Source organism: Acomys minous (genome assembly GCF_964271855.1).
Source record: "Acomys minous genome assembly, contig: scaffold_24, whole genome shotgun sequence".
Taxonomy (NCBI): Eukaryota; Metazoa; Chordata; class Mammalia; order Rodentia; family Muridae; genus Acomys; species Acomys minous.
This window is the reverse complement of record NW_028182181.1, coordinates 4,164,744-4,186,926: the sequence shown is the minus strand read 5'-3', so window position 1 is coordinate 4,186,926 and position 22,183 is coordinate 4,164,744.

Genomic DNA, 22,183 nt, shown 5'->3' with positions numbered 1-22,183 from the left:
CTCGACGTTTTCTAACTCAGGGAACAAGTTGCACACTTCTGAGATGCATTTGGGCAACTTTGTCAGAAATGAGTTTTTTGCCTAAAGAGACATGCCTATTTGCGCAGTAGTACAGATTCTGAGTATGTAACTGGGCTTGATGAAATCAGCATTTCTCTTGCTTCCCTGTGCGTAGAGAAGCTCAGTTTTAGTCACAGTAGCTCCCACAAGTGTCTCCTCAGTGTGTTCCCATTTCCTTAGAAACAGTGTATTTGCTGGGAGAAAAGTGCATTACTGTGCGCTTTCACCGTTCAGCAAATACATGTGTAGAAGCACAGCGCTAGCAGAAACGACCGTTTCTCGACGTTTTCTAACTCAGGGAACAAGTTGCACACTTCTGAGATGCATTTGGGCAACTTTGTCAGAAATGAGTTTTTTGCCTAAAGAGACATGCCTATTTGCGCAGTAGTACAGATTCTGAGTATGTAACTGGGCTTGATGATATCAGCATTTCTCTTGCTTCCCTGTGCGTAGGGAAGCTCAGTTTTAGTCACAGTAGCTCCCACAAGTGTCTCCTCAGTGTGTTCCCATTTCCTTATAAACAGTGTATTTGCTGAGAGAAAAGTGCATTACTGTGCACTTTCACTGTTCATCAAATACATGTGTAGAAGCACAGCGCTAGCAGAAACGACCGTTTCTCGACGTTTTCTAACTCAGGGAACAAGTTGCACACTTCTGAGATGCATTTGGGCAACTTTGTCAGAAATGAGTTTTTTGCCTAAAGAGACATGCCTACTTGCACAGTAGTACAGATTCTGAGTATGTAACTGGGCTTGATGAAATCAGCATTTCTCTTGCTTCCCTGTGCGTATGGAAGCTCAGTTTTAGTGACAGTAGCTCCCACAAGTGTCTCCTCAGTGTGTTCCCATTTCCTTAGAAACAGTGTATTTGCTGGGAGAAAAGTGCATTACTGTGCGCTTTCACCGTTCAGCAAATACATGTGTAGAAGCACAGCGCTAGCAGAAACGACCGTTTCTCGACATTTTCTAACTCAGGGAACAAGTTGCACACTTCTGAGATGCATTTGGGCAACTTTGTCAGAAATGAGTTTTTTGCCTAAAGAGACATGCCTATTTGCGCAGTAGTATAGATTCTGAGTATGTAACTGGGCTTGATGAAATCAGCATTTCTCTGGCTTCCCTGTGCTTAGGGAAGCTCAGTTTTAGTCACAGTAGCTCCCACAAGTGTCTCCTCAGTGTGTTCCCATTTCCTTATAAACAGTGTATTTGCTGAGAGAAAAGTGCATTACTGTGCGCTTTCACCGTTCATCAAATACATGTGTAGAAGCACAGCGCTAGCAGAAACGACCGTTTCTCGACGTTTTCTAACTCAGGGAACAAGTTGCACACTTCTGAGATGCATTTGGGCAACTTTGTCAGAAATGAGTTTTTTGCCTAAAAAGACATGCCTACTTGCGCAGTAGTACAGATTCTGAGTATGTAACTGGGCTTGATGAAATCAGCATTTCTCTTGCTTCCCTGTGCGTAGGGAAGCTCAGTTTTAGTCACAGTAGCTCCCACAAGTGTCTCCTCAGTGTGTTCCCATTTCCTTAGAAACAGTGTATTTGCTGAGAGAAAAGTGCATTACTGTGCGCTTTCACCGTTCAGCAAATACATGTGTAGAAGCACAGCGCTAGCAGAAACGACCGTTTCTCGACGTTTTCTAACTCAGGGAACAAGTTGCACACTTCTGAGATGCATTTGGGCAACTTTGTCAGAAATGAGTTTTTTGCCTAAAAAGACATGCCTATTTGCGCAGTAGTATAGATTCTGAGTATGTAACTGGGCTTGATGAAATCAGCATTTCTCTGGCTTCCCTGTGCGTAGGGAAGCTCAGTTTTAGTCACAGTAGCTCCCACAAGTGTCTCCTCAGTGTGTTCCCATTTCCTTAGAAACAGTGTATTTGCTGGGAGAAAAGTGCATTACTGTGCGCTTTCACCGTTCAGCAAATACATGTGTAGAAGCACAGCGCTAGCAGAAACGACCGTTTCTCGACGTTTTCTAACTCAGGGTACAAGTTGCACACTTCTGAGATGCATTTGGGCAACTTTGTCAGAAATGAGTTTTTTGCCTAAAGAGACATGCCTATTTGCGCAGTAGTACAGATTCTGAGTATGTAACTGGGCTTGATGAAATCAGCATTTCTCTTGCTTCCCTGTGCGTAGGGAAGCTCAGTTTTAGTCACAGTAGCTCGCACAAGTGTCTCCTCAGTGTGTTCCCATTTCCTTAGAAACAGTGTATTTGCTGGGAGAAAAGTGCATTACTGTGCGCTTTCACCGTTCATCAAATACATGTGTAGAAGCACAGCGCTAGCAGAAACGACCGTTTCTCGACGTTTTCTAACTCAGGGAACAAGTTGCACACTTCTGAGATGCATTTGGGCAACTTTGTCAGAAATGAGTTTTTTGCCTACAGAGACATGCCTATTTGTGCAGTAGTACAGATTCTGAGTATGTAATTGGGCTTGATGAAATCAGCATTTCTCTTGCTTCCCTGTGCGTAGGGAAGCTCACTTTTAGTCACAGTAGCTCGCACAAGTGTCTCCTCAGTGTGTTCCCATTTCCTTAGAAACAGTGTATTTGCTGGGAGAAAAGTGCATTACTGTGCGCTTTCACCATTCAGCAAATACAAGTGTAGAAGCACAGCGCTAGCAGATACGACCGTTCTCGACGTTTTCTAACTCAGGGAACAAGTTGCACACTTCTGAGATGCATTTGGGCAACTTTGTCAGAAATGAGTTTTTTGCCTAAAGAGACATGCCTATTTGCGAAGTAGTACAAATTCTGAGTATGTAACTGGGCTTGATGAAATCAGCATTTCTCTTGCTTCCCTGTGCGTAGGGAAGCTCAGCTTTAGTCTCTGTAGCGCCCACAAGTGTCTCCTCAGTGTGTTCCCATTTCCTTAAAAAACAGTGTATTTGCTGGGAGAAAAGTGCATTACTGTGCGCTTTCACCGTTCAGCAAATACATGTGTAGAAGCATAGCGCTAGCAGAAACGAACGTTTCTCGACGTTTTCTAACTCAGGGAACAAGTTTCACACTTCTGAGATGCATTTGGGCAACTTTGTCAGAAATGAGTTTTTTGCCTAAAGAGACATGCCTATTTGCGCAGTAGTACAGATTCTGAGTATGTAACTGGGCTTGATGAAATCAGCATTTCTCTTGCTTCCCTGTGCGTAGGGAAGCTCAGTTTTAGTCACAGTAGCTCCCACAAGTGTCTCCTCAGTGTGTTCCCATTTCCTTAGAAACAGTGTATTTGCTGGGAGAAAAGTGCATTACTGTGCGCTTTCACCATTCAGCAAATACATGTGTAGAAGCACAGCGCTAGCAGAAACGACCGTTTCTCGACGTTTTCTAACTCAGGGAACAAGTTGCACACTTCTGAGATGCATTTGGGCAACTTTGTCAGAAATGAGTTTTTTGCCTAAAGAGACATGCCTATTTGCGCAGTAGTACAGATTCTGAGTATGTAACTGGGCTTGATGAAATCAGCATTTCTCTTGCTTCCCTGTGCGTAGGGAAGCTCAGTTTTAGTCACAGTAGCTCCCACAAGTGTCTCCTCAGTGTGTTCCCATTTCCTTATAAACAGTGTATTTGCTGAGAGAAAAGTGCATTACTGTGCACTTTCACCGTTCATCAAATACATGTGTAGAATTACAGCGCTAGCAGAAACGACCGTTTCTCGACGTTTTCTAACTCAGGGAACAAGTTGCACACTTCTGAGATGCATTTGGGCAACTTTGTCAGAAATGAGTTTTTTGCCTAAAGAGACATGCCTACTTGCACAGTAGTACAGATTCTGAGTATGTAACTGGGCTTGATGAAATCAGCATTTCTCTTGCTTCCCTGTGCGTAGGGAAGCTCAGTTTTAGTCACAGTAGCTCTCACAAGTGTCTCCTCAGTGTGTTCCCATTTCCTTAGAAACAGTGTATTTGTTGGGAGAAAAGTGCATTACTGTGCGCTTTCACCGTTCAGCAAATACATGTGTAGAAGCACAGCGCTAGCAGGAACGACCGTTTCTCGACGTTTTCTAACTCAGGGAACAAGTTGCACACTTCTGAGATGCATTTGGGCAACTTTGTCAGAAATGAGTTTTTTGCCTAAAGAGACATGCCTATTTGCGCAGTAGTATAGATTCTGAGTATGTAACTGGGCTTGATGAAACCAGCATTTCTCTGGCTTCCCTGTGCATAGGGAAGCTCAGTTTTAGTCACAGTAGCTCCCACAAGTGTCTCCTCAGTGTGTTCCCATTTCCTTAGAAACAGTGTATTTGCTGAGAGAAAAGTGCATTACTGTGCGCTTTCACCGTTCATCAAATACATGTGTAGAAGCACAGCGCTAGCAGAAACGACCGTTTCTCGACGTTTTCTAACTCAGGGAACAAGTTGCACACTTCTGAGATGCATTTGGGCAACTTTGTCAGAAATGAGTTTTTTGCCTAAAGAGACATGCCTACTTGCGCAGTAGTACAGATTCTGAGTATGTAACTGGGCTTGATGAAATCAGCATTTCTCTTGCTTCCCTGTGCGTAGGGAAGCTCAGTTTTAGTCACAGTAGCTCCCACAAGTGTCTCCTCAGTGTTTCCCATTTCCTTAGAAACAATGTATTTGCTGGGAGAAAAGTGCATTACTGTGCGCTTTCACCATTCATCAAATACATGTGTAGAAGCACAGCGCTAGCATAAACGACCATTTCTCGACGTTTTCTAACTCAGGGATCAAGTTGCACACTTCTGAGATGCATTTGGGCAACTTTGTCAGAAATGAGTTTTTTGCCTAAAGAGACATGCCTATTTGCGCAGTAGTACAGATTCTGAGTATGTAACTGGGCTTGATGAAATCAGCATTTCTCTTGCTTCCCTGTGCGTAGGGAAGCTCAGTTTTAGTCACAGTAGCTCCCACAAGTGTCTCCTCAGTGTGTTCCCATTTCCTTATAAACAGTGTATTTGCTGAGAGAAAAGTGCATTACTGTGCGCTTTCACCGTTCATCAAATACATGTGTAGAAGCACAGCGCTAGCAGAAACGACCGTTTCTCGACGTTTTCCTACTGAGGGAACAAGTTGCACACTTCTGAGATGCATTTGGGCAACTTTGTCAGAAAAGTGTTTTTTGCCTAAAGAGACATGCCTACTTGCGCAGTAGTACAGATTCTGAGTATGTAACTGGGCTTGATGAAATCAGCATTTCTCTTGCTTCCCTGTGCGTAGGGAAGCTCAGTTTTAGTCACAGTAGCTCCAACAAGTGTCTCCTCAGTGTGTTCCTATTTCCTTAGAAACAGTGTATTTGCTGGGAGAAAAGTGCATTACAGTGCGCTTTCACCGTTCAGCAAATACATGTGTAGAAGCACAGCGCTAGCAGAAACGAACGTTTCTCGACGTTTTCTAACTCAGGGAACAAGTTGCACACTTCTGAGATGCATTTGGGCAACTTTGTCAGAAATGAGTTTTTTGCCTAAAGAGACATGCCTATTTGTGCAGTAGTACAGATTCTGAGTATGTAACTGGGCTTGATGAAATCAGCATTTCTCTTGCTTCCCTGTGCGTAGGGAAGCTCAGTTTTAGTCACAGTAGCTCCCACAAGTGTCTCCTCAGTGTGTTCCCATTTCCTTAGAAACAGTGTATTTGCTGGGAGAAAAGTGCATTACTGTGCGCTTTCACCGTTCATCAAATACATGTGTAGAAGCACAGCGCTAGCAGAAACGATCGTTTCTCCACGTTTTCTAACTCAGGGAACAAGTTGCACACTTCTGAGATGCATTTGGGCAACTTTGTCAGAAATGAGTTTTTTGCCTAAAGAGACATGCCTATTTGCGCAGTAGTACAGATTCTGAATATGTAACTGAGTTGATGAAATCAGCATTTCTCTTGCTTCCCTGTGCGTAGGGAAGCTCAGTTTTAGTCTCTGTAGCTCCCACATGTGTCTCCTCAGAGTGATCCCATTTCCTTAGAAACAGTGTATTTGCTGGGAGAAAAGTGCATTACTGTGCGCTTTCACCGTTCATCAAATACATGTGTAGAAGCACAGCGCTAGCAGAAACGACCGTTTCTCGACGTTTTCTAACTCAGGGAACAAGTTGCACACTTCTGAGATGCATTTGGGCAACTTTGTCAGAAATGAGTTTTTTGCCTAAAGAGACATGCCTATTTGCGCAGTAGTACAGATTCTGAGTATATAACTGGGCTTGATGAAATCAGCATTTCTCTTGCTTCCATGTGCGTAGGGAAGCTCAGTTTTAGTCACAGTAGCTCCCACAAGTGTCTCCTCAGTGTGTTCCCATTTCCTTAGAAACAGTGTATTTGCTGGGAGAAAAGTGCATTACTGTGCGCTTTCACCGTTCAGCAAATACATGTGTAGAAGCACAGCGCTAGCAGATACGACCGTTCTCGACGTTTTCTAACTCAGGGAACAAGTTGCACACTTCTGAGATGCATTTGGGCAACTTTGTCAGAAATGAGTTTTTTGCCTAAAGAGACATGCCTATTTGCGAAGTAGTACAAATTCTGAGTATGTAACTGGGCTTGATGAAATCAGCATTTCTCTTGCTTCCCTGTGCGTAGGGAAGCTCAGTTTTAGTCTCTGTAGCTCCCACAAGTGTCTCCTCAGTGTGTTCCCATTTCCTTAAAAAACAGTGTATTTGCTGGGAGAAAAGTGCATTACTGTGCGCTTTCACCGTTCAGCAAATACATGTGTAGAAGCACAGCGCTAGCAGAAACGAACGTTTCTCGACGTTTTCTAACTCAGGGAACAAGTTTCACACTTCTGAGATGCATTTGGGCAACTTTGTCAGAAATGAGTTTTTTGCCTAAAGAGACATGCCTATTTGCGCAGTAGTACAGATTCTGAGTATGTAACTGGGCTTGATGAAATCAGCATTTCTCTTGCTTCCCTGTGCGTAGGGAAGCTCAGTTTTAGTCACAGTAGCTCCCACAAGTGTCTCCTCAGTGTGTTCCCATTTCCTTAGAAACAGTGTATTTGCTGGGAGAAAAGTGCATTACTGTGCGCTTTCACCATTCAGCAAATACATGTGTAGAAGCACAGCGCTAGCAGAAACGACCGTTTCTCGACGTTTTCTAACTCAGGGAACAAGTTGCACACTTCTGAGATGCATTTGGGCAACTTTGTCAGAAATGAGTTTTTTGCCTAAAGAGACATGCCTATTTGCGCAGTAGTACAGATTCTGAGTATGTAACTGGGCTTGATGAAATCAGCATTTCTCTTGCTTCCCTGTGCGTAGTGAAGCTCAGTTTTAGTCACAGTAGCTCCCACAAGTGTCTCCTCAGTGTGTTCCCATTTCCTTATAAACAGTGTATTTGCTGAGAGAAAAGTGCATTACTGTGCACTTTCACCGTTCATCAAATACATGTGTAGAAGCACAGCGCTAGCAGAAATGACCGTTTCTCGACGTTTTCTAACTCAGGGAACAAGTTGCACACTTCTGAGATGCATTTGGGCAACTTTGTCAGAAATGAGTTTTTTGCCTAAAGAGACATGCCTACTTGCACAGTAGTACAGATTCTGAGTATGTAACTGGGCTTGATTAAATCAGCATTTCTCTTGCTTCCCTGTGCGTAGGGAAGCTCAGTTTTAGTCACAGTAGCTCCCACAAGTGTCTCCTCAGTGTGTTCCCATTTCCTTAGAAACAGTGTATTTGTTGGGAGAAAAGTGCATTACTGTGCGCTTTCACCGTTCAGCAAATACATGTGTAGAAGCACAGCGCTAGCAGAAACGACCGTTTCTCGACGTTTTCTAACTCAGGGAACAAGTTGCACACTTCTGAGATGCATTTGGGCAACTTTGTCAGAAATGAGTTTTTTGCCTAAAGAGACATGCCTACTTGCGCAGTAGTACAGATTCTGAGTATGTAACTGGGCTTGATGAAATCAGCATTTCTCTTGCTTCCCTGTGCGTAGGGAAGCTCAGTTTTAGTCACAGTAGCTCCCACAAGTGTCTCCTCAGTGTGTTCCCATTTCCTTATAAACAGTGTATTTGCTGAGAGAAAAGTGCATTACTGTGCGCTTTCACCGTTCAGCAAATACATGTGTAGAAGCACAGCGCTAGCAGAAACGACCGTTTCTCGACGTTTTCTAACTGAGGGAACAAGTTGCACACTTCTGAGATGCATTTGGGCAACTTTGTCAGAAAAGTGTTTTTTGCCTAAAGAGACATGCCTACTTGCGCAGTAGTACAGATTCTGAGTATGTAACTGGGCTTGATGAAATCAGCATTTCTCTTGCTTCCCTGTGCGTAGGGAAGCTCAGTTTTAGTCACAGTAGCTCCCACAAGTGTCTCCTCAGTGTGTTCCTATTTCCTTAGAAACAGTGTATTTGCTGGGAGAAAAGTGCATTACAGTGCGCTTTCACCGTTCAGCAAATACATGTGTAGAAGCACAGCGCTAGCAGAAACGAACGTTTCTCGACGTTTTCTAACTCAAAGAACAAGTTGCACACTTCTGAGATGCATTTGGGCAACTTTGTCAGAAATGAGTTATTTGCCTAAAGAGACATGCCTATTTGTGCAGTAGTACAGATTCTGAGTATGTAACTGGGCTTGATGAAATCAGCATTTCTCTTGCTTCCCTGTGCGTAGGGAAGCTCACTTTTAGTCACAGTAGCTCGCACAAGTGTCTCCTCAGTGTGTTCCCATTTCCTTAGAAACAGTGTATTTGCTGGGAGAAAAGTGCATTACTGTGCGCTTTGACCATTCAGCAAATACAAGTGTAGAAGCACAGCGCTAGCAGATGCGACCGTTTCTCGACGTTTTCTAACTCAGAGAACAAAATGCACACTTCTGAGATGCATTTGGGCAACTTTGTCAGAAATGAGTTTTTTGCCTACAGAGACATGCCTATTTGCGCAGTAGTACAGATTCTGAGTATGTAACTGGGCTTGATGAAATCAGCATTTCTCTTGCTTCCCTGTGCGTAGGGAAGCTCAGTTTTAGTCACAGTAGCTCCCACAAGTGTCTCCTCAGTGTGTTCCCATTTCCTTAGAAACAGTGTATTTGCTGGGAGAAAAGTGCATTACTGTGCGCTTTCACCGTTCAGCAAATACATGTGTAGAAGCACAGCGCTAGCAGAAACGACCGTTCTCGACGTTTTCTAACTCAGGGAACAAGTTGCACACTTCTGAGATGCATTTGGGCAACTTTGTCAGAAATGAGTTTTTTGCCTAAAGAGACATGCCTATTTGCGCAGTAGTACAGATTCTGAGTATGTAACTGGGCTTGATGAAATCAGCATTTCTCTTGCTTCCCTGTGCGTAGGGAAGCTCAGTTTTAGTCACAGTAGCTCCCACAAGTGTCTCCTCAGTGTGTTCCCATTTCCTTAGAAACAGTGTATTTGTTGGGAGAAAAGTGCATTACTGTGCGCTTTCACCGTTCAGCAAATACATGTGTAGAAGCACAGCGCTAGCAGAAACGACCGTTTCTCGACGTTTTCTAACTCAGGGAACAAGTTGCACACTTCTGAGATGCATTTGGGCAACTTTGTCAGAAATGAGTTTTTTGCCTAAAGAGACATGCCTACTTGCGCAGTAGTACAGATTCTGAGTATGTAACTGGGCTTGATGAAATCAGCATTTCTCTTGCTTCCCTGTGCGTAGGGAAGCTCAGTTTTAGTCACAGTAGCTCCCACAAGTGTCTCCTCAGTGTGTTCCCATTTCCTTATAAACAGTGTATTTGCTGAGAGAAAAGTGCATTACTGTGCGCTTTCACCGTTCAGCAAATACATGTGTAGAAGCACAGCGCTAGCAGAAACGACCGTTTCTCGACGTTTTCTAACTGAGGGAACAAGTTGCACACTTCTGAGATGCATTTGGGCAACTTTGTCAGAAAAGTGTTTTTTGCCTAAAGAGACATGCCTACTTGCGCAGTAGTACAGATTCTGAGTATGTAACTGGGCTTGATGAAATCAGCATTTCTCTTGCTTCCCTGTGCGTAGGGAAGCTCAGTTTTAGTCACAGTAGCTCCCACAAGTGTCTCCTCAGTGTGTTCCTATTTCCTTAGAAACAGTGTATTTGCTGGGAGAAAAGTGCATTACAGTGCGCTTTCACCGTTCAGCAAATACATGTGTAGAAGCACAGCGCTAGCAGAAACGAACGTTTCTCGACGTTTTCTAACTCAAAGAACAAGTTGCACACTTCTGAGATGCATTTGGGCAACTTTGTCAGAAATGAGTTTTTTGCCTAAAGAGACATGCCTATTTGTGCAGTAGTACAGATTCTGAGTATGTAACTGGGCTTGATGAAATCAGCATTTCTCTTGCTTCCCTGTGCGTAGGGAAGCTCACTTTTAGTCACAGTAGCTCGCACAAGTGTCTCCTCAGTGTGTTCCCATTTCCTTAGAAACAGTGTATTTGCTGGGAGAAAAGTGCATTACTGTGCGCTTTGACCATTCAGCAAATACAAGTGTAGAAGCACAGCGCTAGCAGATGCGACCGTTTCTCGACGTTTTCTAACTCAGAGAACAAAATGCACACTTCTGAGATGCATTTGGGCAACTTTGTCAGAAATGAGTTTTTTGCCTACAGAGACATGCCTATTTGCGCAGTAGTACAGATTCTGAGTATGTAACTGGGCTTGATGAAATCAGCATTTCTCTTGCTTCCCTGTGCGTAGGGAAGCTCAGTTTTAGTCACAGTAGCTCCCACAAGTGTCTCCTCAGTGTGTTCCCATTTCCTTAGAAACAGTGTATTTGCTGGGAGAAAAGTGCATTACTGTGCGCTTTCACCGTTCAGCAAATACATGTGTAGAAGCACAGCGCTAGCAGAAACGACCGTTCTCGACGTTTTCTAACTCAGGGAACAAGTTGCACACTTCTGAGATGCATTTGGGCAACTTTGTCAGAAATGAGTTTTTTGCCTAAAGAGACATGCCTATTTGCGCAGTAGTACAGATTCTGAGTATGTAACTGGGCTTGATGAAATCAGCATTTCTCTTGCTTCCCTGTGCGTAGGGAAGCTCAGTTTTAGTCACAGTAGCTTCCACAAGTGTCTCCTCAGTGTGTTCCCATTTCCTTATAAACAGTGTATTTGCTGAGAGAAAAGTGCATTACTGTGCGCTTTCACCGTTCATCAAATACATGTGTAGAAGCACAGCGCTAGCAGAAACGACCGTTTCTCGACGTTTTCTAACTGAGGGAACAAGTTGCACACTTCTGAGATGCATTTGGGCAACTTTGTCAGAAAAGTGTTTTTTGCCTAAAGAGACATGCCTACTTGCGCAGTAGTACAGATTCTGAGTATGTAACTGGGCTTGATGAAATCCGCATTTCTCTTGCTTCCCTGTGCGTAGGGAAGCTCAGTTTTAGTCACAGTAGCTCCCACAAGTGTCTCCTCAGTGTGTTCCTATTTCCTTAGAAACAGTGTATTTGCTGGGAGAAAAGTGCATTACAGTGCGCTTTCACCGTTCAGCAAATACATGTGTAGAAGCACAGCGCTAGCAGAAACGAACGTTTCTCGACGTTTTCTAACTCAGGGAACAGGTTGCACACTTCTGAGATGCATTTGGGCAACTTTGTCAGAAATGAGTTTTTTGCCTAAAGAGACATGCCTATTTGTGCAGTAGTACAGATTCTGAGTATGTAATTGGGCTTGATGAAATCAGCATTTCTCTTGCTTCCCTGTGCGTAGGGAAGCTCACTTTTAGTCACAGTAGCTCGCACAAGTGTCTCCTCAGTGTGTTCCCATTTCCTTAGAAACAGTGTATTTGCTGGGAGAAAACTGCATTACTGTGCGCTTTCACCGTTCAGCAAATACATGTGTAGAAGCACAGCGCTAGCAGAAACGACCGTTTCTCGACGTTTTCTAACTCAGGGAACAAGTTGCACACTTCTGAGATGCATTTGGGCAACTTTGTCAGAAATGAGTTTTTTGCCTAAAGAGACATGCCTATTTGCGCAGTAGTACAGATTCTGAGTATGTAACTGGGCTTGATGAAATCAGCATTTCTCTTGCTTCCCTGTGCGTAGGGAAGCTCAGTTTTAGTCACAGTAGCTCGCACAAGTGTCTCCTCAGTGTGTTCCCATTTCCTTAGAAACAGTGTATTTGCTGGGAGAAAAGTGCATTACTGTGCGCTTTGACCATTCAGCAAATACAAGTGTAGAAGCACAGCGCTAGCAGATGCGACCGTTTCTCGATGTTTTCTAACTCAGAGAACAAAATGCACACTTCTGAGATGCATTTGGGCAACTTTGTCAGAAATGAGTTTTTTGCCTAAAGAGACAGGCCTATTTGCGCAGTAGTACAGATTCTGAGTATGTAACTGGGCTTGATGAAATCAGCATTTCTCTTGCGTCCCTGTGCGTAGGGAAGCTCAGTTTTAGTCACAGTAGCTCCCACAAGTGTCTCCTCAGTGTGTTCCCATTTCCTTAGAAACAGTGTATTTGCTGGGAGAAAAGTGCATTACTGTGCGCTTTCACCGTTCATCAAATACATGTGTAGAAGCACAGCGCTAGCAGAAACGACCGTTTCTCGACGTTTTCTAACTGAGGGAACAAGTTGCACACTTCTGAGATGCATTTGGGCAACTTTGTCAGAAAAGTGTTTTTTGCCTAAAGAGACATGCCTACTTGCGCAGTAGTACAGATTCTGAGTATGTAACTGGGCTTGATGAAATCCGCATTTCTCTTGCTTCCCTGTGCGTAGGGAAGCTCAGTTTTAGTCACAGTAGCTCCCACAAGTGTCTCCTCAGTGTGTTCCTATTTCCTTAGAAACAGTGTATTTGCTGGGAGAAAAGTGCATTACAGTGCGCTTTCACCGTTCAGCAAATACATGTGTAGAAGCACAGCGCTAGCAGAAACGAACGTTTCTCGACGTTTTCTAACTCAGGGAACAAGTTGCACACTTCTGAGATGCATTTGGGCAACTTTGTCAGAAATGAGTTTTTTGCCTAAAGAGACATGCCTATTTGTGCAGTAGTACAGATTCTGAGTATGTAATTGGGCTTGATGAAATCAGCATTTCTCTTGCTTCCCTGTGCGTAGGGAAGCTCACTTTTAGTCACAGTAGCTCGCACAAGTGTCTCCTCAGTGTGTTCCCATTTCCTTAGAAACAGTGTATTTGCTGGGAGAAAAGTGCATTACTGTGCGCTTTGACCATTCAGCAAATACAAGTGTAGAAGCACAGCGCTAGCAGATGCGACCGTTTCTCGACGTTTTCTAACTCAGAGAACAAAATGCACACTTCTGAGATGCATTTGGGCAACTTTGTCAGAAATGAGTTTTTTGCCTACAGAGACATGCCTATTTGCACAGTAGTACAGATTCTGAGTATGTAACTGGGCTTGATGAAATCAGCATTTCTCTTGCTTCCCTGTGCGTAGGGAAGCTCAGTTTTAGTCACAGTGCTCCCACAAGTGTCTCCTCAGTGTGTTCCCATTTCCTTAGAAACAGTGTATTTGCTGGGAGAAAAGTGCATTACTGTGCGCTTTCACCGTTCAGCAAATACATGTGTAGAAGCACAGCGCTAGCAGAAACGACCGTTTCTCGACGTTTTCTAACTCAGGGAACAAGTTGCACACTTCTGAGATGCATTTGGGCAACTTTGTCAGAAATGAGTTTTTTGCCTAAAGAGACATGCCTATTTGCGCAGTAGTACAGATTCTGAGTATGTAACTGGGCTTGATGAAATCAGCATTTCTCTTGCTTCCCTGTGCGTAGGGAAGCTCAGTTTTAGTCACAGTAGCTCCCACAAGTGTCTCCTCAGTGTGTTCCCATTTCCTTAGAAACAGTGTATTTGCTGGGAGAAAAGTGCATTACTGTGCGCTTTCACCGTTCATCAAATACATGTGTAGAAGCACAGCGCTAGCAGAAACGACCGTTTCTCGACGTTTTCTAACTCAGGGAACAAGTTGCACACTTCTGAGATGCATTTGGGCAACTTTGTCAGAAATGAGTTTTTTGCCTAAAGAGACATGCCTATTTGTGAAGTAGTACAGATTCTGAGTATGTAATTGGGCTTGATGAAATCAGCATTTCTCTTGCTTCCCTGTGCGTAGGGAAGCTCACTTTTAGTCACAGTAGCTCGCACAAGTGTCTCCTCAGTGTGTTCCCATTTCCTTAGAAACAGTGTATTTGCTGGGAGAAAAGTGCATTACTGTGCGCTTTCACCATTCAGCAAATACAAGTGTAGAAGCACAGCGCTAGCAGAAACGAACGTTTCTCGACGTTTTCTAACTCAGAGAACAAAATGCACACTTCTGAGATGCATTTGGGCAACTTTGTCAGAAATGAGTTTTTTGCCTACAGAGACATGCCTATTTGCGCAGTAGTACAGATTCTGAGTATGTAACTGGGCTTGATGAAATCAGCATTTCTCTTGCTTCCCTGTGCGTAGGGAAGCTCAGTTTTAGTCACAGTAGCTCCCACAAGTGTCTCCTCAGTGTGTTCCCATTTCCTTAGAAACAGTGTATTTGCTGGGAGAAAAGTGCATTACTGTGCGCTTTCACCGTTCAGCAAATACATGTGTAGAAGCACAGCGCTAGCAGAAACGAACGTTTCTCGACGTTTTCTAACTCAGGGAACAAGTTGCACACTTCTGAGATGCATTTGGGCAACTTTGTCAGAAATGAGTTTTTTGCCTAAAGAGACATGCCTATTTGTGCAGTAGTACAGATTCTGAGTATGTAATTGGGCTTGATGAAATCAGCATTTCTCTTGCTTCCCTGTGCGTAGGGAAGCTCACTTTTAGTCACAGTAGCTCGCACAAGTGTCTCCTCAGTGTGTTCCCATTTCCTTAGAAACAGTGTATTTGCTGGGAGAAAAGTGCATTACTGTGCGCTTTCAGCATTCAGCAAATACAAGTGTAGAAGCACAGCGCTAGCAGAAACGAACGTTTCTCGACGTTTTCTAACTCAGAGAAGAAAATGCACACTTCTGAGATGCATTTGGGCAACTTTGTCAGAAATGAGTTTTTTGCCTACAGAGACATGCCTATTTGCGCAGTAGTACAGATTCTGAGTATGTAACTGGGCTTGATGAAATCAGCATTTCTCTTGCTTCCCTGTGCGTAGGGAAGCTCAGTTTTAGTCACAGAAGCTCCCACAAGTGTCTCCTCAGTGTGTTCCCATTTCCTTAGAAACAGTGTATTTGCTGGGAGAAAAGTGCATTACTGTGCGCTTTCACCGTTCAGCAAATACATGTGTAGAAGCACAGCGCTAGCAGAAACGAACGTTTCTCGACGTTTTCTAACTCAGGGAACAAGTTGCACACTTCTGAGATGCATTTGGGCAACTTTGTCAGAAATGAGTTTTTTGCCTAAAGAGACATGCCTATTTGCGCAGTAGTACAGATTCTGAGTATGTAACTGGGCTTGATGAAATCAGCATTTCTCTTGCTTCCCTGTGCGTAGGGAAGCTCAGTTTTAGTCACAGTAGCTCCCACAAGTGTCTCCACAGTGTGTTCCCATTTCCTTAGAAACAGTGTATTTGCTGGGAGAAAAGTGCATTACTGTGCGCTTTCACCGTTCAGCAAATACATGTGTAGAAGCACAGCGCTAGCAGAAACGACCGTTTCTCGACGTTTTCTAACTCAGGGAACAAGTTGCACACTTCTGAGATGCATTTGGGCAACTTTGTCAGAAATGAGTTTTTTGCCTAAAGAGACATGCGTATTTGTGCAGTAGTACAGATTCTGAGTATGTAACTGGGCTTGATGAAATCAGCATTTCTCTTGCTTCCCTGTGCGTAGGGAAGCTCAGTTTTAGTCAGAGTAGCTCCCACAAGTGTCTCCTCAGTGTGTTCCCATTTCCTTAGAAACAGTGTATTTGCTGGGAGAAAAGTGCATTACTGTGCGATTTCACCGTTCAGCAAATACATGTGTAGAAGCACAGCGCTAGCAGAAACGAACGTTTCTCAACATTTTCTAACTCAGGGAACAAGTTGCACACTTCTGAGATGCATTTGTGCAACTTTGTCAGAAATGAGTTTTTTGCCTAAAGAGACATGCCTATTTGCGCAGTAGTACAGATTCTGAGTATGTAACTGGGCTTGATCAAATCAGCATTTCTCTTGCTTCCCTGTGCGTAGGGAAGCTCAGTTTTAGTCACAGTAGCTCCCACAAGTGTCTCCTCAGTGTGTTCCCATTTCCTTAGAAACAGTGCATTTGCTGGGAGAAAAGTGCATTACTGTGTGCTTTCACCATTCAGCAAATACATGTGTAGAAGCCCAGCGCTAGCAGATACGACCGTTCTCGACGTTTTCTAACTCAGGGAACAAGTTGCACACTTCTGAGATGCATTTGGGCAACTTTGTCAGAAATGAGTTTTTTGCCTAAAGAGACATGCCTATTTGCGCAGTAGTACAGATTCTGAGTATGTAACTGGGCTTGATGAAATCAGCATTTCTCTTGCTTCCCTGTGCGTAGGGAAGCTCAGTTTTAGTCACAGTAGCTCCCACAAGTGTCTCCTCAGTGTGTTCCCATTTCCTTAGAAACAGTGTATTTGCTGGGAGAAAAGTGCATTACTGTGCGATTTCACCGTTCAGCAAATACATGTGTAGAAGCACAGCGCTAGCAGAAACGAACGTTTCTCGACATTTTCTAACTCAGGGAACAAGTTGCACACTTCTGAGATGCATTTGGGCAACTTTGTCAGAAATGAGTTTTTTGCCTAAAGAGACATGCCTATTTGCGCAGTAGTACAGATTCTGAGTATGTAACTGGGCTTGATGAAATCAGCATTTCTCTTGCTTCCCTGTGCGTAGGGAAGCTCAGTTTTAGTCACAGTAGCTCCCACAAGTGTCTCCTCAGTGTGTTCCCATTTCCTTAGAAACAGTGCATTTGCTGGGAGAAAAGTGCATTACTGTGCGCTTTCACCATTCAGCAAATACATGTGTAGAAGCCCAGCGCTAGCAGATACGACCGTTCTCGACGTTTTCTAACTCAGGGAACAAGTTGCACACTTCTGAGATGCATTTAGGCAACTTTGTCAGAAATGAGTTTTTTGCCTAAAGAGACATGCCTATTTGCGCAGTAGTACAGATTCTGACTATGTAACTGGGCTTGATGAAATCAGCATTTCTCTTGCTTCCCTGTGCGAAGGGAAGCTCAGTTTTAGTCACAGTAGCTCCCACAAGTGTCTCCTCAGTGTGTTCCCATTTCCTTAGAAACAGTGTATTTGCTGGGAGAAAAGTGCATTACTGTGCGCTTTCACCGTTCAGCAAATACATGTGTAAAAGCACAGCGCTAGCAGAAACGACCGTTTCTCGACGTTTTCTAACTCAGGGAACAAGTTGCACACTTCTGAGATGCATTTGGGCAACTTTGTCAGAAATGAGTTTTTTGCCTAAAGAGACATGCCTATTTGCGCAGTAGTACAGATTCTGAGTATATAACTGGGCTGGATGAAATCAGCATTTCTCTTGCTTCCCTGTGCATAGGGAAGCTCAGTTTTAGTCACAGTAGCTCGCACAAGTGTCTCCTCAGTGTGTTCCCATTTCCTTAGAAACAGTGTATTTGCTGGGAGAAAAGTGCATTACTGAGTGCTTTCACCATTCAGGAAATACATGTGTAGAAGCCCAGCGCTAGCAGATACGACCGTTCTCGACGTTTTCTAACTCAGGTAACAAGTTGCACACTTCTGAGATGCATTTGGGCAACTTTGTCAGAAATGAGTTTTTTGCCTAAAGAGACATGCCTATTTGCGCAGTAGTACAGATTCTGAGTATGTAACTGGGCTTAATGAAATCAGCATTTCTCTTGCTTCCCTGTGCGTAGGGAAGCTCAGTTTTAGTCACAGTAGCTCCCACAAGTGTCTCCTCAGTGTGTTCCCATTTCCTTAGAAACAGTGTATTTGCTGGGAGAAAAGTGCATTACTGTGCGCTTTCACCGTTCATCAAATACATGTGTAGAAGCACAGCGCTAGCAGAAACGATCGTTTCTCCACGTTTTCTAACTCAGGGAACAAGTTGCACACTTCTGAGATGCATTTGGGCAACTTTGTCAGAAATGAGTTTTTTGCCTAAAGAGACATGCCTATTTGCGCAGTAGTACAGATTCTGAATATGTAACTGAGTTGATGAAATCAGCATTTCTCTTGCTTCCCTGTGCGTAGGGAAGCTCAGTTTTAGTCTCTGTAGCTCCCACATGTGTATCCTCAGAGTGATCCCATTTCCTTAGAAACAGTGTATTTGCTGGGAGAAAAGTGCATTACTGTGCGCTTTCACCGTTCATCAAATACATGTGTAGAAGCACAGCGCTAGCAGAAACGACCGTTTCTCGACGTTTTCTAACTCAGGGAACAAGTTGCACACTTCTGAGATGCATTTGGGCAACTTTGTCAGAAATGAGTTTTTTGCCTAAAGAGACATGCGTATTTGCGCAGTAGTACAGATTCTGAGTATGTAACTGGGCTGGATGAAATCAGCATTTCTCTTGCTTCCCTGTGCGTAGGGAAGCTCAGTTTTAGTCACAGTAGCTCCCACAAGTGTCTCCTCAGTGTGTTCCCATTTCCTTAGAAACAGTTTATTTGCTGGGAGAAAAGTGCATTACTGTGCGCTTTCACCGTTCAGCAAATACATGTGTAGAAGCACAGCGCTAGCAGAAACGACCGTTTCTCGACGTTTTCTAACTCAGGGAACAAGTTGCACACTTCTGAGATGCATTTGGGCAACTTTGTCAGAAATGAGTTTTTTGCCTAAAGAGACATGCCTATTTGCGCAGTAGTACAGATTCTGAGTATGTAACTGGGCTTGATGAAATCAGCATTTCTCTTGCTTCCCTGTGCGTAGGGAAGCTCAGTTTTAGTCACAGTAGCTCCCACAAGTGTCTCCTCAGTGTGTTCCCATTTCCTTAGAAACAGTGTATTTGCTGGGAGAAAAGTGCATTACTGTGCGCTTTCACCGTTCATCAAATACATGTGTAGAAGCACAGCGCTAGCAGAAACGACCGTTTCTCGACGTTTTCTAACTCAGGGAACAAGTTGCACACTTCTGAGATGCATTTGGGCAACTTTGTCAGAAATGAGTTTTTTGCCTAAAGAGACATGCCTATTTGTGAAGTAGTACAGATTCTGAGTATGTAATTGGGCTTGATGAAATCAGCATTTCTCTTGCTTCCCTGTGCGTAGGGAAGCTCACTTTTAGTCACAGTAGCTCGCACAAGTGTCTCCTCAGTGTGTTCCCATTTCCTTAGAAACAGTGTATTTGCTGGGAGAAAAGTGCATTACTGTGCGCTTTCACCATTCAGCAAATACAAGTGTAGAAGCACAGCGCTAGCAGAAACGAACGTTTCTCGACGTTTTCTAACTCAGAGAACAAAATGCACACTTCTGAGATGCATTTGGGCAACTTTGTCAGAAATGAGTTTTTTGCCTACAGAGACATGCCTATTTGCGCAGTAGTACAGATTCTGAGTATGTAACTGGGCTTGATGAAATCAGCATTTCTCTTGCTTCCCTGTGCGTAGGGAAGCTCAGTTTTAGTCACAGTAGCTCCCACAAGTGTCTCCTCAGTGTGTTCCCATTTCCTTAGAAACAGTGTATTTGCTGGGAGAAAAGTGCATTACTGTGCGCTTTCACCGTTCAGCAAATACATGTGTAGAAGCACAGCGCTAGCAGAAACGAACGTTTCTCGACGTTTTCTAACTCAGGGAACAAGTTGCACACTTCTGAGATGCATTTGGGCAACTTTGTCAGAAATGAGTTTTTTGCCTAAAGAGACATGCCTATTTGTGCAGTAGTACAGATTCTGAGTATGTAATTGGGCTTGATGAAATCAGCATTTCTCTTGCTTCCCTGTGCGTAGGGAAGCTCACTTTTAGTCACAGTAGCTCGCACAAGTGTCTCCTCAGTGTGTTCCCATTTCCTTAGAAACAGTGTATTTGCTGGGAGAAAAGTGCATTACTGTGCGCTTTCAGCATTCAGCAAATACAAGTGTAGAAGCACAGCGCTAGCAGAAACGAACGTTTCTCGACGTTTTCTAACTCAGAGAAGAAAATGCACACTTCTGAGATGCATTTGGGCAACTTTGTCAGAAATGAGTTTTTTGCCTACAGAGACATGCCTATTTGCGCAGTAGTACAGATTCTGAGTATGTAACTGGGCTTGATGAAATCAGCATTTCTCTTGCTTCCCTGTGCGTAGGGAAGCTCAGTTTTAGTCACAGAAGCTCCCACAAGTGTCTCCTCAGTGTGTTCCCATTTCCTTAGAAACAGTGTATTTGCTGGGAGAAAAGTGCATTACTGTGCGCTTTCACCGTTCAGCAAATACATGTGTAGAAGCACAGCGCTAGCAGAAACGAACGTTTCTCGACGTTTTCTAACTCAGGGAACAAGTTGCACACTTCTGAGATGCATTTGGGCAACTTTGTCAGAAATGAGTTTTTTGCCTAAAGAGACATGCCTATTTGCGCAGTAGTACAGATTCTGAGTATGTAACTGGGCTTGATGAAATCAGCATTTCTCTTGCTTCCCTGTGCGTAGGGAAGCTCAGTTTTAGTCACAGTAGCTCCCACAAGTGTCTCCACAGTGTGTTCCCATTTCCTTAGAAACAGTGTATTTGCTGGGAGAAAAGTGCATTACTGTGCGCTTTCACCGTTCAGCAAATACATGTGTAGAAGCACAGCGCTAGCAGAAACGACCGTTTCTCGACGTTTTCTAACTCAGGGAACAAGTTGCACACTTCTGAGATGCATTTGGGCAACTTTGTCAGAAATGAGTTTTTTGCCTAAAGAGACATGCGTATTTGTGCAGTAGTACAGATTCTGAGTATGTAACTGGGCTTGATGAAATCAGCATTTCTCTTGCTTCCCTGTGCGTAGGGAAGCTCAGTTTTAGTCAGAGTAGCTCCCACAAGTGTCTCCTCAGTGTGTTCCCATTTCCTTAGAAACAGTGTATTTGCTGGGAGAAAAGTGCATTACTGTGCGATTTCACCGTTCAGCAAATACATGTGTAGAAGCACAGCGCTAGCAGAAACGAACGTTTCTCAACATTTTCTAACTCAGGGAACAAGTTGCACACTTCTGAGATGCATTTGTGCAACTTTGTCAGAAATGAGTTTTTTGCCTAAAGAGACATGCCTATTTGCGCAGTAGTACAGATTCTGAGTATGTAACTGGGCTTGATCAAATCAGCATTTCTCTTGCTTCCCTGTGCGTAGGGAAGCTCAGTTTTAGTCACAGTAGCTCCCACAAGTGTCTCCTCAGTGTGTTCCCATTTCCTTAGAAACAGTGCATTTGCTGGGAGAAAAGTGCATTACTGTGTGCTTTCACCATTCAGCAAATACATGTGTAGAAGCCCAGCGCTAGCAGATACGACCGTTCTCGACGTTTTCTAACTCAGGGAACAAGTTGCACACTTCTGAGATGCATTTGGGCAACTTTGTCAGAAATGAGTTTTTTGCCTAAAGAGACATGCCTATTTGCGCAGTAGTACAGATTCTGAGTATGTAACTGGGCTTGATGAAATCAGCATTTCTCTTGCTTCCCTGTGCGTAGGGAAGCTCAGTTTTAGTCACAGTAGCTCCCACAAGTGTCTCCTCAGTGTGTTCCCATTTCCTTAGAAACAGTGTATTTGCTGGGAGAAAAGTGCATTACTGTGCGATTTCACCGTTCAGCAAATACATGTGTAGAAGCACAGCGCTAGCAGAAACGAACGTTTCTCGACATTTTCTAACTCAGGGAACAAGTTGCACACTTCTGAGATGCATTTGGGCAACTTTGTCAGAAATGAGTTTTTTGCCTAAAGAGACATGCCTATTTGCGCAGTAGTACAGATTCTGAGTATGTAACTGGGCTTGATGAAATCAGCATTTCTCTTGCTTCCCTGTGCGTAGGGAAGCTCAGTTTTAGTCACAGTAGCTCCCACAAGTGTCTCCTCAGTGTGTTCCCATTTCCTTAGAAACAGTGCATTTGCTGGGAGAAAAGTGCATTACTGTGCGCTTTCACCATTCAGCAAATACATGTGTAGAAGCCCAGCGCTAGCAGATACGACCGTTCTCGACGTTTTCTAACTCAGGGAACAAGTTGCACACTTCTGAGATGCATTTAGGCAACTTTGTCAGAAATGAGTTTTTTGCCTAAAGAGACATGCCTATTTGCGCAGTAGTACAGATTCTGACTATGTAACTGGGCTTGATGAAATCAGCATTTCTCTTGCTTCCCTGTGCGAAGGGAAGCTCAGTTTTAGTCACAGTAGCTCCCACAAGTGTCTCCTCAGTGT